The following is a 14,071-nucleotide window of genomic DNA, read 5'->3' on the forward strand; positions in this document are numbered from 1 at the left end:
ATCAAGCAAGGCTGAAGCCCCTTCGAAGGTGATTTTTTAGAATTTTCATCTCTTAGATTCTCACTCAATTCTTCATTAGTCTTTGTGATTTTTGGTTGGATGAAGTCCTACTAATGTAGGCAACAAGATTGAGTTGTTTTGAGGTCAAATCAAAGTAACTGAGTTCATGATCCTCAAAATTCAAATCCTTGTATCTCTTGATATACTTGGAATTGGAGAAATTTGAGGCCAAATTCGAGCTCCTGGGCATTTTTTCTTTAAATCTATGTCCTTGTTTTTCATTTCCATGGTGGTTGGTGGTGGACCAGTCCGGTGAGGTCCACCGGAGAAGACAACCGGAGCTAGGGTTCCGGTGATGTAGTGTCATGTCTCCTGGCCGTTTGATTTGTTTGAAATGTTTTAATCTTAGCCATCTGTTTTGATTACCAACCATGTGACGAGTTGACTGAAGACTATGGTGGATAGCGCGCGCGTGGCAATCAGATCTGCCACCTCAATTAATGAGGGAGATCTGATGGCCCTTATTTTTTCTATTTTTATTTTAATTTCTTATGTTTAATCCTTTTATGTTGTTTAATTTATATTAATTTCATTTTTAATCCAAAAAATATGGGACTTTCACCAAAAATCTTTAAATATTTTTCTCTTCCATATTCTGAATTAAAATTATTTTTTGGATTAATTTTTATATTTTTCATGAATTAAATGTTGTTATGCATATTTTTAATTGTTTAAAAATACTTTTGACTTTTCAAAAATAATGAATTTTTTTGCCTAATGTCCTTTGACCTTGTTTGACCTAGGATAAATCTCTTGGCCATTTATTTGGTGTTTTGAAAAGGTTTTAGGTTTTGACCATATTAAATTGTATTTTAATGCATTTTTAATTTGATTAAATGTGTAAAAATTAGGTTGAGCTATTTTTATGGTCTTGTGATGTTTGACTATTTGTTTGGGCCTTGGTCAATGTTGATTTGACTTTTGGTTGATTAAAATCATTAGATTTAGGGGATTGATGAAATATACATTTCATCTCCCAAAATGAATGAATAATTTTAATTTAATAAAATTCCTCCCATGATCAATTTGTATTTCTCTCACTCCCCTCCCTCTTCATCTTCATCCCTATTATTTCTCATTCCTTTCATTGACCAGTGAAATCTCTAATGTCTTAAGGCTAATTGGTTCACCAATGACCTTGTGTCAAATGTATCAATACAGGTATATATGAGATAAGTTCATCCCTCTTGATCTTTTCTTTTAGTGTGTGGTATGTTTTAGGAGTTTGGTTCATTATACCAAATCTCTAACATGTATTAACACCTAAATTTTTATTGCCCGACGTCAGATAATTGTGACTTCTACATAAGTCCAATTACGGTTGCTTAACATAGAGCTAAATTTGACCCTAAAGGCATAACATTCTAGTAAGTGAGATTGTAGGTCTCTCATCCTTCATGGTATTATATGGAAACTTGAACTTTTTTCTCTCCTATGGAAGATGTCTTGGTTTAAGGATCCATGCTTGTGAATGAATGGTTGAGTGTTCTTCAAAGAATGACTTAATCCATTAAAAAGCAAAAACACCACTAACACTTGACTAACATTTGACTAACTCTTATTAATATTTCCTTACTTTCAAGTCATTTACTTTATGCAATTTAATTTTCAGTCATTTATCATTCATTGCCATTTACATTTCATTTAACTTGTTTATGTTTATGTCATTTTCACTTTGCTCATTTGAGCCATATCTTGTGATTGTATACATTTGTTTGTGCATTTTAATTTTGTTTGTGGTTTTAGGACCTTAAAATGCTTAATAAACAACAAAAAAACCCTAAAAAATGTTTGGTGGATTGTTGATCTTGATTTGAACTTTTAGACTTAGGATTAGGCAACACTTCTTGTGCAAAAAGGACTTGGCCAATGACATCATTTTGAAGCCAAGTTATTGTGAACTGAGCCTTCATCTGATGCAAGCGTTGGGACTCTAGTTGAATTCATCTATTGTTTTGTATTGGTGCTAATTGTTATTTTAATCTTGTGTCTGATGTTTTCTTCTGAGTTAATCAAGGAATATTTCATCTGATACATGAGAAGACAAAGAAGACTGCTAGCTATGGAGTTCCTTGCTTGGATATGGCTATCTTTATTTGATGCCTTAATCTTTATGACGTCTGAATATTGCTAATTGATTATTGATTATTGCTTGATTCAAAGTCCAAGGAAAAATGAGTTTCTATATGACATTCTTGTCTGTTGGATTGCATCTCATTGGTTAGATCTTTTCAACTCTTAACTTTTAATTTTATGCTTAGGATAACCTTTTCATCTCCCCCCACTTCTTAAATTTCAAAATCTCTCTCCCTTTTCAAAAACTTTCTTTGCTTGTGATTTCAAACTTATACTTTGCTTAAATGATTAGAAACTCTGGCCTTATGCCATTGAATTTTCAAATTCTTTCTTAAATCAAATATGTAAATAAACTTAATCATATTGACTTAAAATTTAAAAAAAGACAAAAAGAATTAACAAACCCATTCAATTTTTTTAGCCCCTTGGTGCCTTTTCATTTAAATTTTTGTGAAAAGCATTTCACCAACTTTGAAATTGTTACCACGAACTACGAGGTTTTGATCCCTCATTTTTATGTTGGTATGTAGGCACAAGTTCGAAGGTCTTGTCAAACACCAAAATATAATCAATGAATTCTTTTCTCATCCCCACACTCTATTTTTCTCAAACATCTTTTATACCAAAAACATACACACATATAAAAAAGGGCTCCCTATGAGTACCTAGAGCACTTTGGGTGCTAACACCTTCCCTCTATGTAACCAACCCCTTTACATGTAATCTCTGGAATTTTATTAGTTTTGATTTGTAAACTTCTTATCTTTGGGTTTTGTTCGTACTTTTGCCCTTTTCCTTTGGAAACAATAAAAGCTTGATAGCAACTCTGGTTTTATTGACGTTAAACTTATCCATAGCTTAGTGGTCATGAATTTTACCGCTATAGAAATTAAGTGGAGACTCTACTAGGGAGTAGTCCTCAGTGGGTTTAGACTACTTTTTTATGTGTATATATTTGTATATTTGATGTTTATATATTTGTTTGTATGATATAATCTGTCTGTTGTGCTTGGTGATCTCTGAGTGGTGAGATATGTTATAACTCAAACTTGAGTGCAATTAAGATAGGAGGATGGTATAATCATGTTCAACTTGTGTGGAGTAGTTCTTAACAAGTTGGCTTGAGACCCATCTACTTAGTGTAGACCCTTTTTGAGTTACTGATGTCACACAAGTTATTTGTGGTTAGACATTACTTTCTCTGATTTAGGGTCCGAGAAGCTGAAGACCGTAGAAAATTTAACCCAACTTGGCCTATTTAGGATGTAGTGTGGAGACTGTTCAGGTGTAGACCTGATAATAGTTGTTACGTGATACTACACTCATACGAGTTTCTCTTGAGAATATTATGGGTTGATGAGTCAGTCATCCTAACCTGTAATATCTGATAGATGAGATCATGACTATGGGAACTTTTTAGAACATGACCTATAGGTTTTTATCCTTAGTACACTCATTTGGGGTGGTTCTTAACCTGACTCCATGCTCATGACTCACAACAAACCCTTTGATTCTCGGTTAATCTGATCAAGTCTTATCAAAATTAATGGAACCTGGGTGTTAAAAATGTGAAAACCATAATCCACCAAAATGGATCATTGATCTTGACGATGACTTGATCCATCCACTGCCCTTTGTTTGTGTTTGCCTTGTCTGTGATCCCTTGTTTGTGATTGTTGCATTCATGCATACATGCACATCATAACATTTATCACAGAAAAATAAATTTCAAGGAACTGGGGTCTTATTTGCAAATATTTTCAGACCTTGGATTATGGACGAAGGAACACTAAGAAGTACAGTTTCAAATGTCCTGATTTGAAATATGTAAGGAAGTTGTCATCCTTTGTATTAGATCCCTTGAACTTTAAGCAACGTCATGGGAAGCTCTTGTCTGTGTTATCTGCTGATGTGGTTGAATGACTTCTAAGTGTTTTGGTTCATTTTTATGACCCTCTCTACTAGTGCTTCACTTTTTCTAATTATCAGCTTATGCTTATGTTAGAGGAGTATGCCCATCTCTTGGGAATGCCCATATTTTACAAGGTGCCTTTGAGTGGATTGGAGGATATTCCCGGATCTCATATCATAGCTGAAGCTCTTCATTTGAAGAAATATAAGATTGATGCTCATTTTGATGAAGAAATGAGGTATTCTTGGGTGGACTTTTGAGTTCCTCATTGGTAAAGATGTCGTCTTTGCTCAAGCCGGTAGTATAGATGCTTTTGAAGCCATCTTTTTATTACTCATCTATGGTCTAGCTTTGTTCCCTAACATTGACGATTTTGTTGATGTTAATGCTATTAGAATCTTATTAATTGGAAATCATGTTCCTACTCTATTGGGTGACATGTATTTTTATTGCATTTGAGGAATTCTAAAGGTGGTGCGACTATTGTTTGATGTGTTCCTCTTTTGTACAAGTGGTTTATTTCACACTTGCCTTAGACACCTGCTTTCTTGGAGAACAAGCAATATCTATGGTGGTCTCAAAGACTTATGTCTCTCACTAATGATGATATTGTTTGGTATGATTTTGCATTGAGTAGTGTGGACATTATTGATAGTTGTGGTGAATTCTCTAATGTGTCTCTCATTGGTACACACAGAGGAATCAACTACAACCCTACTTTGGCTCGTCGTCAACTTGGGTTCCCCTTGAGAGACAAACCTAATAACACTCAATTAGAAGGTATTTTCTATCAAGAGGGTAAAGATCCTCAACATTTGAAGCAGAAGATGGTACATGCTTGGCATAATGTGAATAGGAAAGGAAGATCTGAGCTCGGTCCATGCAATTGTGTAGCTTTGGAAGCTTACACTATTTGGGTAAAGAAGAGAGCTTTGGAGCTGAATATGCCTTACGCTTGTGAAATACCTATGTCTTTGGTTGTGGATGAGCCATCAACTCTCCCTAACCAAGATGTAGAGGAGTTGGAAGATGCACTCACCAAGATGAAGCAAAAGAAAGATATGTGGGAAGAGCGGTTCCATGCTTTAAGCTGAAGGCATGAGGAGCTCCAACTTGAGTCAAGAGACAAGGATGTGCTTATTGAACTTCTTGAAGACCATGCAGTGAAGAGACAGAGAGAGCCAGAGGGTCTACCTTCCTGTAGTATGTCTCAACCTTCCAGTGCTTGGAAGAAGATTGTTGATCAGCTAGTTCTTAAGAAGGCTCAGATGAAGACATCTTTTGAGTCCGAGATTCGACACATCTGAAGGAAGTACACACCCGCATCCATATCATATGATGTCATTGCTAAGGGATCCTTAGGATGATTAGTTTCCTTTTCTCTTGTATTTGTACTTTGGTTTCTGAAATTATACTCAGTGTAATCCTTCCAAACTTTATGAATAAAAAGAGATTTTTATGGTCAATCAAATTGTTACTATTGTTATTATTTAAATATGTATATTTGCAAACGAGACTTCTCATATTCCTTGAAATTAAAAACGATAAAAACATTGCATTTCATGCATCATTTGCATGACAGGTTTTCTTTCGCCAGATGTCTTATCAGTTATTCTTCCGTGCTTCAGCCAAGCTGACTCATCGATACAACACTCGTGCTAATCAACCAAGGATAATGGAGCATCTAGAGCAAGAGAATAGAGAACTGAAGTATGAGTTTGTCAGGTTAACGACATTGTTGGAATCTGTCATTGCTGCGCATAACCAATCTTCACCAACTCCCGCAACTCCTCCCTAGAGGACTGTTATTTTTTAGGTTACTACCTTAACCGTTCTTGTTGCTGTCAGCCAATCTGGTCCTTCTATGCCTGCTGGATTCCCTTAGGGAATGCCATCCAACTTTACGCCAGAAGGGTATGCATCCACTTTTGTTTCCTTGTCGGCATCTAGCCCGGTCATGTCAGTACCATCTCCCGTTGTTCATACTCTGCCTCGTGTTGAGGACATCATCTACCATTCTGAGCCATCCGAGGGTCCAGACGTGTATGAGAAAATGGAAGAGATGAGAGATCAGTTTCAAGAACTGCATAAATAGTTGAAGATGTTAAGAGGAAATGACTTGTTTGGGAAGAGTGTTGTTGAGCTCTGCTTGGTGTCTAATGTGAAAATCTTGATGAAGTTCAAGGTCTCTGACTTTGAAAAGTATAAAGGAAACACTTGTCCGCTGAGCCACCTTGTGATGTACACTAGAAAGATGTCTACTCAAACTGATAATGATCAGTTACTGATTCACTACTTCCAAGACAGTTTGATTGGTGCCTCTTTGAGATGGTATATGGGTTTAGACAGTGCAAGTATCCGTACTTTCAATAACTTGGGTGAAGCCTTTGTTAAGTAGTATACGTACAATGTTGTTATGGCGCCCGATAGAGACCAGTTGAGGTCTATGTCTTAGAAGGATAAGGAGACATTAAAAGAGCATGCCCAGAGATGGAGGGAGTTGGCTGCCTAGATAAGTCCACCATTGGAAGTGAAAGAAATTGCGAAGATCTTCTTGAAGACGCCGAGTTCGTTTTACTATGAACGTATGATTGCCAGTGCCCCCAATGAATTTACCGAAATGGTAAACACGGGGATGAGGCTAGAAGAAGGGGTTCATGAAGGATGTTTGTCTAAAGAAGAATCATCGTCTAGCAAGAAGTATGGTGGGAGTTTCTCCAAGAGGAAGGAGGGAGAAACTAATTCAGTGTCAGTGGGGAGGCAAAAGAGGCCTCATGTCAGAAAGAGTTCTCAACCTCGTCAACATCAACATCAAGTTTCATCAGTGATCCCTGTATTTTCCAACAATTCCAACAATTAATCAGTTTCGATTCAGCAACAACAACGTCAATAACAACCACAACAAAGAACCAACAACAACAACAATAACCAGCAAAGCTTTGAGAGGAAGAAGGTCTCATTTGATTATATTCCTATGACGTATGCAGAATTGTACCCATCCTTGGTTCTCAATAACATCATCCAACCAAGAAATCCTCCACAAATTCCTAAGCCACTTCCATGGTGGTTCAAACCTGAACTTCGTTGTGCTTTTCACCAAGGAGCCCCTGGCCATGACATAGAGAACTGCTATCTGTTGAAGTATGAAGTACAAAAGCTTGTGAAAAGTGGGATGGTGTCCTTTGAGGATAAAGCACCTAATGTGAAAGCTAATTCGTTGCCTGATCATGGTAATGCTTCAGTCAACATGGTAGATGGTTGTCCTGGTGAGTACAAGGTTTATGATGTTCTCCATATCATACAATCTTTGGTGGAGATTCATAAAGATATCTATTTGGTCAGTGACTGTGAGCATGACTATTATGGTTGTGTGATTTATAGCGTGAACCCTCGCTGATGTATTATTGTCAAGAGGGATATTCAGAGGTTGATGGATGAAAGACTTATTCAGATTTTTCAGTCAAGAGATATTGGTGATGTGAATGTGATTGTGTCAGTGTTCAAACCTCTGAGCGGGTAATTATCCAGTTTGATAGCAGTAACAACAACAATGTCAACAGATCGGTATCACCGTTGGTTATACAATTAGCGAGCCCTGTTCCGTATGCATTCGATAAAGCTGTGCCTTATCAATACAATACCATAATGATAGAAAATGGTCAAGAGGTTCCTCTGCCAGTTGCAGATTCCATGGTGAATATTGCTGATACTACAAAGGTGACCCGTAATGGTCGTGTGTTTGGTCCGGTTTTTCTGAAAGAGGTAGAAGGTGTTGTAGCAAGTAAGAAGACATAGATCCCAGTAGCAAATCTAGTTAGTAATTCGGTGTGTTAGTTTGGTGAACCCAACAAATTGAAGACTAATGATGATGATGAAATGTTGAATTTGATCAAAATAAGCAAGTTCAATGTTGTGGAGCAGCTGCTCCAAACTCCGCCAAAGATCTTCATGTTGTCACTATTGGTGAACTCTGAGGCACATAAAGAGGCATTGCAGAAAGTTCTCGAGCAGGCTTATGTTGAGCATGATGTGACTGTGGATCATTTTGACCATATTGTTATTAATATTACTTCTTGCAATAACTTGAGCTTTTGTGATGAATAACTTCCTGAAGAAGGCAGAAATCACAATTTGGCATTGCATATTTCAATGAATTGTAAGGAGGTCGCTCTGTCCAATGTGTTGGTTGACACTGGTTCGTATTTGAATGTGCTTCTAAAATCAACATTATCAAGACTCTCTTACCAAGGCGCCCCAATGAGATACAGTGGCGTGATTGTTATAGCGTTCGACGGTTCTCATAAAACTGTCATTGGTGAAGTGGACCTTCCAGTGGAGATAGGTCTGAGTGATTTCCAAATTACTTTCCAGGTAATGGATATACACCCGACCTACAGTTGTGTATTGGGAAGGCCATGGATTCATGAACAGGAGCTGTAACGTCTACTCTACACCAAAAGCTAGAATTTGTGAAGAACAACAAGCTTGTCGTTTTTGATGGAGAGAAGGCACTATTGGTAAGCCATTTGTCATCTTTTTCATATGTTGAAGCTGAGGAGGAGGTTAGAATGTTGTTCCAAGCCTTGTTTATTGCTGAAGAGAAGAAAACTGGGGCACCCATGTCTTCATTAAAAGATGCACAAAAGGCTATTGAGGCTGGCATCATTGATTAGTGAGGCCGTATGGTAGAGATTGCTGAGAACAAGAATATGGCTGAATTGTTATTTCAACCAAGGTCGTTCAACGTCAGAACTGAAGATGTGCAACCGAATTTCCGCAGTGGAGGGTTCATTCATGGGAATAATCAACACTCAGTTACTGTGATTGAAGGCAGTGATGTTGAAGATGAAGCTTGCACAAACTTTGTGGCGCATGGCCAGATTTGCAACAATTGGGTTGCTATTGATATTCCTATTGTTATTCATCAATCTAAGTAATTTGTTTCCATTTTAAAGAAAAATACTTCTCCTATGCCTAAGGGAGAAGTGAACATTATTGGGCATTTCTATTATCATCAATAAAATACAATTTTATTCATCCACATCTTTGATGTTTTATTTTCACTTTTTGCTTTTTTTGAAAATGGTAATCACAAAAAACATAAATAATAATCTTCCATCTGCATAATATTTGGTCATAATTCACCTCTCTAAAATTAAAATATCAAATCATTATGCAGGTTGGTCCTCAAACCCATTGAATACAATGTTCATACTCCCTCTCCAAACTTTGATTTCCCTGTGTTTGAAGCTGAGGAAGAGATTGATGATGAAGAAGTATCTGATGATTTATCCCGTTTACTTGAGCATAAGGAAAAAGCCATTCATTCGTTTGAAGAGCATATTGAATTAGTCAATTTGAGTTCCGAGGATGATGTGAAGGAATTCATGATTGGGTCTCAACTGTGTCCAGAAGCTAAGAAGGGGTTGATTGATCTTCTTCGAGAATATTCAAATGTGTTTGCTTGGTCCTATCAAGACATGCCTGGGTTGGATTATGAGATTCTAGATCATAGATTATCGTTGAAGCCAGAATGTCCGCCGATCAAGCAGAAGTTGAGGAGAACTCATCCTGATATGACAATTAAGATTAAAGAGGAAGTGCAGAAACAGATTAATGCTGGTTTTCTTGTAACCTTCGAGTATCTGCAGTAGGTGGCCAATATTGTGCTTGTTCCTAAGAAAGATGGAAAGGTCTGTATGTGTGTTGTTTATAGAGATTTGAGCAAAGCTAGTCCGAAAGATGATTTTCCTATACCACATATTGATATGTTGGTAGACAATACAACTAAATTCAAAGTCTTTTCGTTTATGGACGGATTTTGCGGTTATAATCAAATCAATATGGAACCTGAAGATATGGAGAAGACCACATTCATTACACTCCGGGGAACATTATGTTATAGAGTGATGCCTTTTGGTTTAAAGAATGCTGGTGCAACCTACTAGAGAGCTATGACCACTCTTTTTCATAATACGATGCATAAAGAAATTGAAGTTTATGTTGATGACATGATTGCCAAATCAAGTGATAAAGAAGAACATGTTGAGCATCTGTTGAAGTTATTCCAGCGTTTGAGGAAGTACAAACTCCGCTTGAATCCCAATAAATGTACACTTGGTGTTTGTTCTAGTAAGTTGTTGGGCTTTATTGTCAGGGAGAAGGGTATTGAAGTTGATCCTGCCAAGGTCAAAGCAATTCAAGAAATGCTTGCGCCCAAAACTAAGAAGCAATTCAAAGGTTTTCTCGGCCGCTTGAATTATATCTCAAGATTCATATCGCATATGACTACCACATATGCGCCTATATTCAAGCTTCTTCGGAAAGATCAGTCTTGTGATTAGACCGAAGATTGCCAAAAAGCTTTTGACAGTATCAAAGAGTATCTGCTTGAGCCTCCGATTCTGTCTCTGCCTGTTGAAGGAAGACCCTTTATCATGTATTTTATTGTGCTTGATGAGAGTATGGGTTGTGTTCTTGGTCAGCAAGAAGAATCTGGAAAGAAAGAATGTGCAATTTACTACCTCAGTAAAAAATTCACCGATTGTGAGACTCAGTATTCTATGCTTGAAAAGGCTTGTTGGGCATTGGCTTGGGCTGCTAAGCGTCTGCGGCAGTATATGTTAAATCATACTACTTGGTTGATATCCAAAATGGATCCAATCGAGTACATTTTTGAGAAGACTGCTTTAATTGGGAAGATTGCCCGTTGGCAGATGTTGTTATCCGAGTATGATATTGAATACCGATCTCAAAAAGCTATCAAGGGTAGTATCTTGGATGACTATTTGGATCACCAACCTATTGAAGACTATTAGTTAGTGAAATATGATTTTTCTGACGAAGAGATTTTGTACTTGAAGATGAAAGATTGTGATGAACCATTGCTTGAAGAAGGGCCATAACCTGGTTCCCGTTGGGGCATGGTATTTGATGGAGTTATTAATTCTTATGGTAATGGCATTGAGGTAGTAATTATTACTCCTCAAGGCATTCATTTTCCATTTATAGCTATATTGACTTTCAAGTGTACAAATAATATGGCTGAGTATGAAGCTTGCATTATGGGGCTTGAAGAGGCCATTAATCTTTGAATAAAATATATTGACGTCTATGGAGATTCAACTTTGGTTGTGAATCAAATCAAAGGTGAATGGGAGACGAATCAACCCGGTTTGATACCATACAGAGACTATGCGAGGAGGATTTAAACTTTCTTTACAAAGGTTGAGTTTCATCATATCCCTCGAGATGAAAATCGGATGGCAGATGCTCTTGCAACGTTGGCTTCCATGATTGTGGTGAAATTTTGGAATGAAGTTCCTAATTTGACTATGATGCGTCTTGATAGGCCAACTCATGTGTTTGGAGTTGAAGAAGTCAAAGATGAAAAGCCGTGGTATTTTGATATCAAGTGTTTCCTCCAAAGTCGGACTTACCCACCTAGGGCATCTTTGAAAGATAAGAAGACTTTGAGAAGATTAGATGGCAACTTCTACCTGAACGGTGATGTACTTTATAAGAGAAACTTCAATATGGTTTTGCTCAAATGTGTGGATAGACACAAAGCAGACATGTTGGTGGCTGAAGTCCATGAAGGATCCTTTGGTACTCATTCCAATGGACATGCTATGGCAAAAAATATGTTGAAAGCAGGTTACTATTGGCTGACAATGGAATCTGACTGTTGCAAGTTTGTGAAGAAATGCCATAAGTGTCAAATTTATGCAGATAAGATTCATGTTCCTCTGACACTATTGAATGTCATTTCCTCTACATGGCCCTTCTCCATGTGGGGGATTGATATGATTAGCATGATTGAGCCAAATGCTACAAACGGACATCGTTTCATTATGGTGGCTATTGATTACTTCACAAAGTGGGTTGAAGCGGCATCGTATGCAAATGTAACAAAGCAAGTTATTGTGAGGTTTATCAAGAATTACATTATATATCGGTATGGTGTGCCAAGTAAGATCATTACTGATAATGGATCGAACTTGAACAATAATAGGGTGGAAGCTCTTTGCAAAGACTTCAAGATTGCACATCATAATTCTTCTCCCTACAGACCCAAGATGAATGAGGCTGTTGAAGTTGCGAATAAGAACATCAAGAAGATCCTTCAGAAGATGGTTGTGACATATAAAGATTGGCATGAGATGCTCCCATTTGCTTTGCATGGGTAACGTACATCCATCCTACTTCAACAAGGACAACCCCTTTCTCTCTTGTTTATGGTATGAAAGTTGTGCTCCCAGTAGAGGTTGAGATCTTATCATTGCGTGTCTTGATGGAAGCCAAGTTGATAGAAGTTGAATGGTGCCATACTAGATATGACCAACTGAACTTAATTGAAGAGAAGAGATTGACTTCCATGTGTCATGGTCAGTTATATCAACAAATAATGAAGAAAGCTTTTGATAAGAAGGTCAGGCCTCGTGTGTTCAAAGAAGGTGACCTTGTGCTCAAGAAGATTCTATATTTTAAACCTGATGCTAGGGGCAAATTGACTCCTAATTATGAAGGCTTATATGTTGTGAAGAGAGACTTTTCAGGTGGTGCTTTGATTCTTACAACTATGGATGGTGAAGAGTTCACTCGTCCTGTGAATGCCGTGCGGTCAAGAAATACTTCGCCTAAAAAGAAAAAGAACAACTCGCTAAGTTGAAAACCCGAAAGGGCGACTTAGGCAAAAATGAGTGTCTTGGTGAATTGAAAACGTGCAAGGGAGATCCAGGAAAAAGTTAGAGACATAAAATAGAAATTTATCCCAATAGATTGAGAACCCCACCTTGGGGAAATCTAGGCCAAAATTAGGGATTATGGCAAGTAACTGCATTCGGATGGTCCTGATCATTGGAGCAGTTTTGAGCAGGTCATTTGGTTCTTATTCACCATTCTTAACCAAAGACAAGAGCGCAATGGATTTCAAAAGCTGGTAGGGAGAGTAGTGATCATTGTATTCAATGTAGCCCCTTTCCATGTAAATTACCATTTCAACTTTTGTAAAGACCTATGGAGTCTTGTCATTTCCAGACTATCATCCTATTAAAGAAAGTTGAGCTTTTTATCCAATTGTTTCTACTCTTATTTATTTCCAGTTAAATAAAATTGAATTTTTATGATGATAATTTTGAAATAAATCAATAAATAAAGATCATTTTTCTTAAGAATATAAAAGCAATTACTTTAAGAATAATCGATTTCAATAAGGAATATCAACAACAGTCTAAGAGCAGGTAAGTCTTGAAATGCGAAGCCTTGTTGGTCTTCCCCAAGCAGTCGGTTTGGCGATTTTTCCCAAACATTTCGTCATTTATCCCAAGTAGAGTTGAGCTGGCGATCAATCCCTTTTGCAAACCATTTCCCCCAGTTGAGTAGTAGGGTCTCACCCTCAGCAAATGGCTCATACCCCGTACAGAGTTTTATCTCCTGTATTCCCCAGTGAAGTTCATCTTCAGATATCGAAGATCTCTTATTCCCGACAGTATTTGGTTTTGAGCAACGTTTGATCCCCTGCGAGGTTGTCTCCCATTTTATATGGTGTTGACCTAAAATTCCCCACATAGTTGAATCCTCAGAAAATCTTTTCTCTCTCTCCCGAGCCAGGATTGAGTTATTCAGAGCTAGATGATTTATGTTCATCCCCAAAATTTTGCTCTAGTTGGTTTTTCCATCTTGTTGAGATTAGCAGAGTGTTGCAACGATGACTCAAATTTGTGATATTTGTTTCCTTTGGGATTTGTTTTGTCAGCATAACTATAATCATATACATACATATTCATGCATAAAGCACAACATCAAATATTTAAATTATGCACTTTATTGCATTTGATTCCTTATTTCTGATCCCCTGCTATGGTGATATTATTCCCCCATACAGGATTGATGTGTCTGTCCTCCTTCAATTGTAGAGTGTCAGCCCCTTAAGCAGAAAGAGTTTAACCTTTTTTATTTCCCCACTAAGTTATTTCCTTGTGGATGATTATTGCTTCAGTTTCCTCCCCAGTTAACTATCTG

The sequence above is a fragment of the Lathyrus oleraceus genome, chromosome 7, assembly GCF_024323335.1.
Source record: "Lathyrus oleraceus cultivar Zhongwan6 chromosome 7, CAAS_Psat_ZW6_1.0, whole genome shotgun sequence".
NCBI classification, from domain to species: domain Eukaryota; kingdom Viridiplantae; phylum Streptophyta; class Magnoliopsida; order Fabales; family Fabaceae; genus Lathyrus; species Lathyrus oleraceus.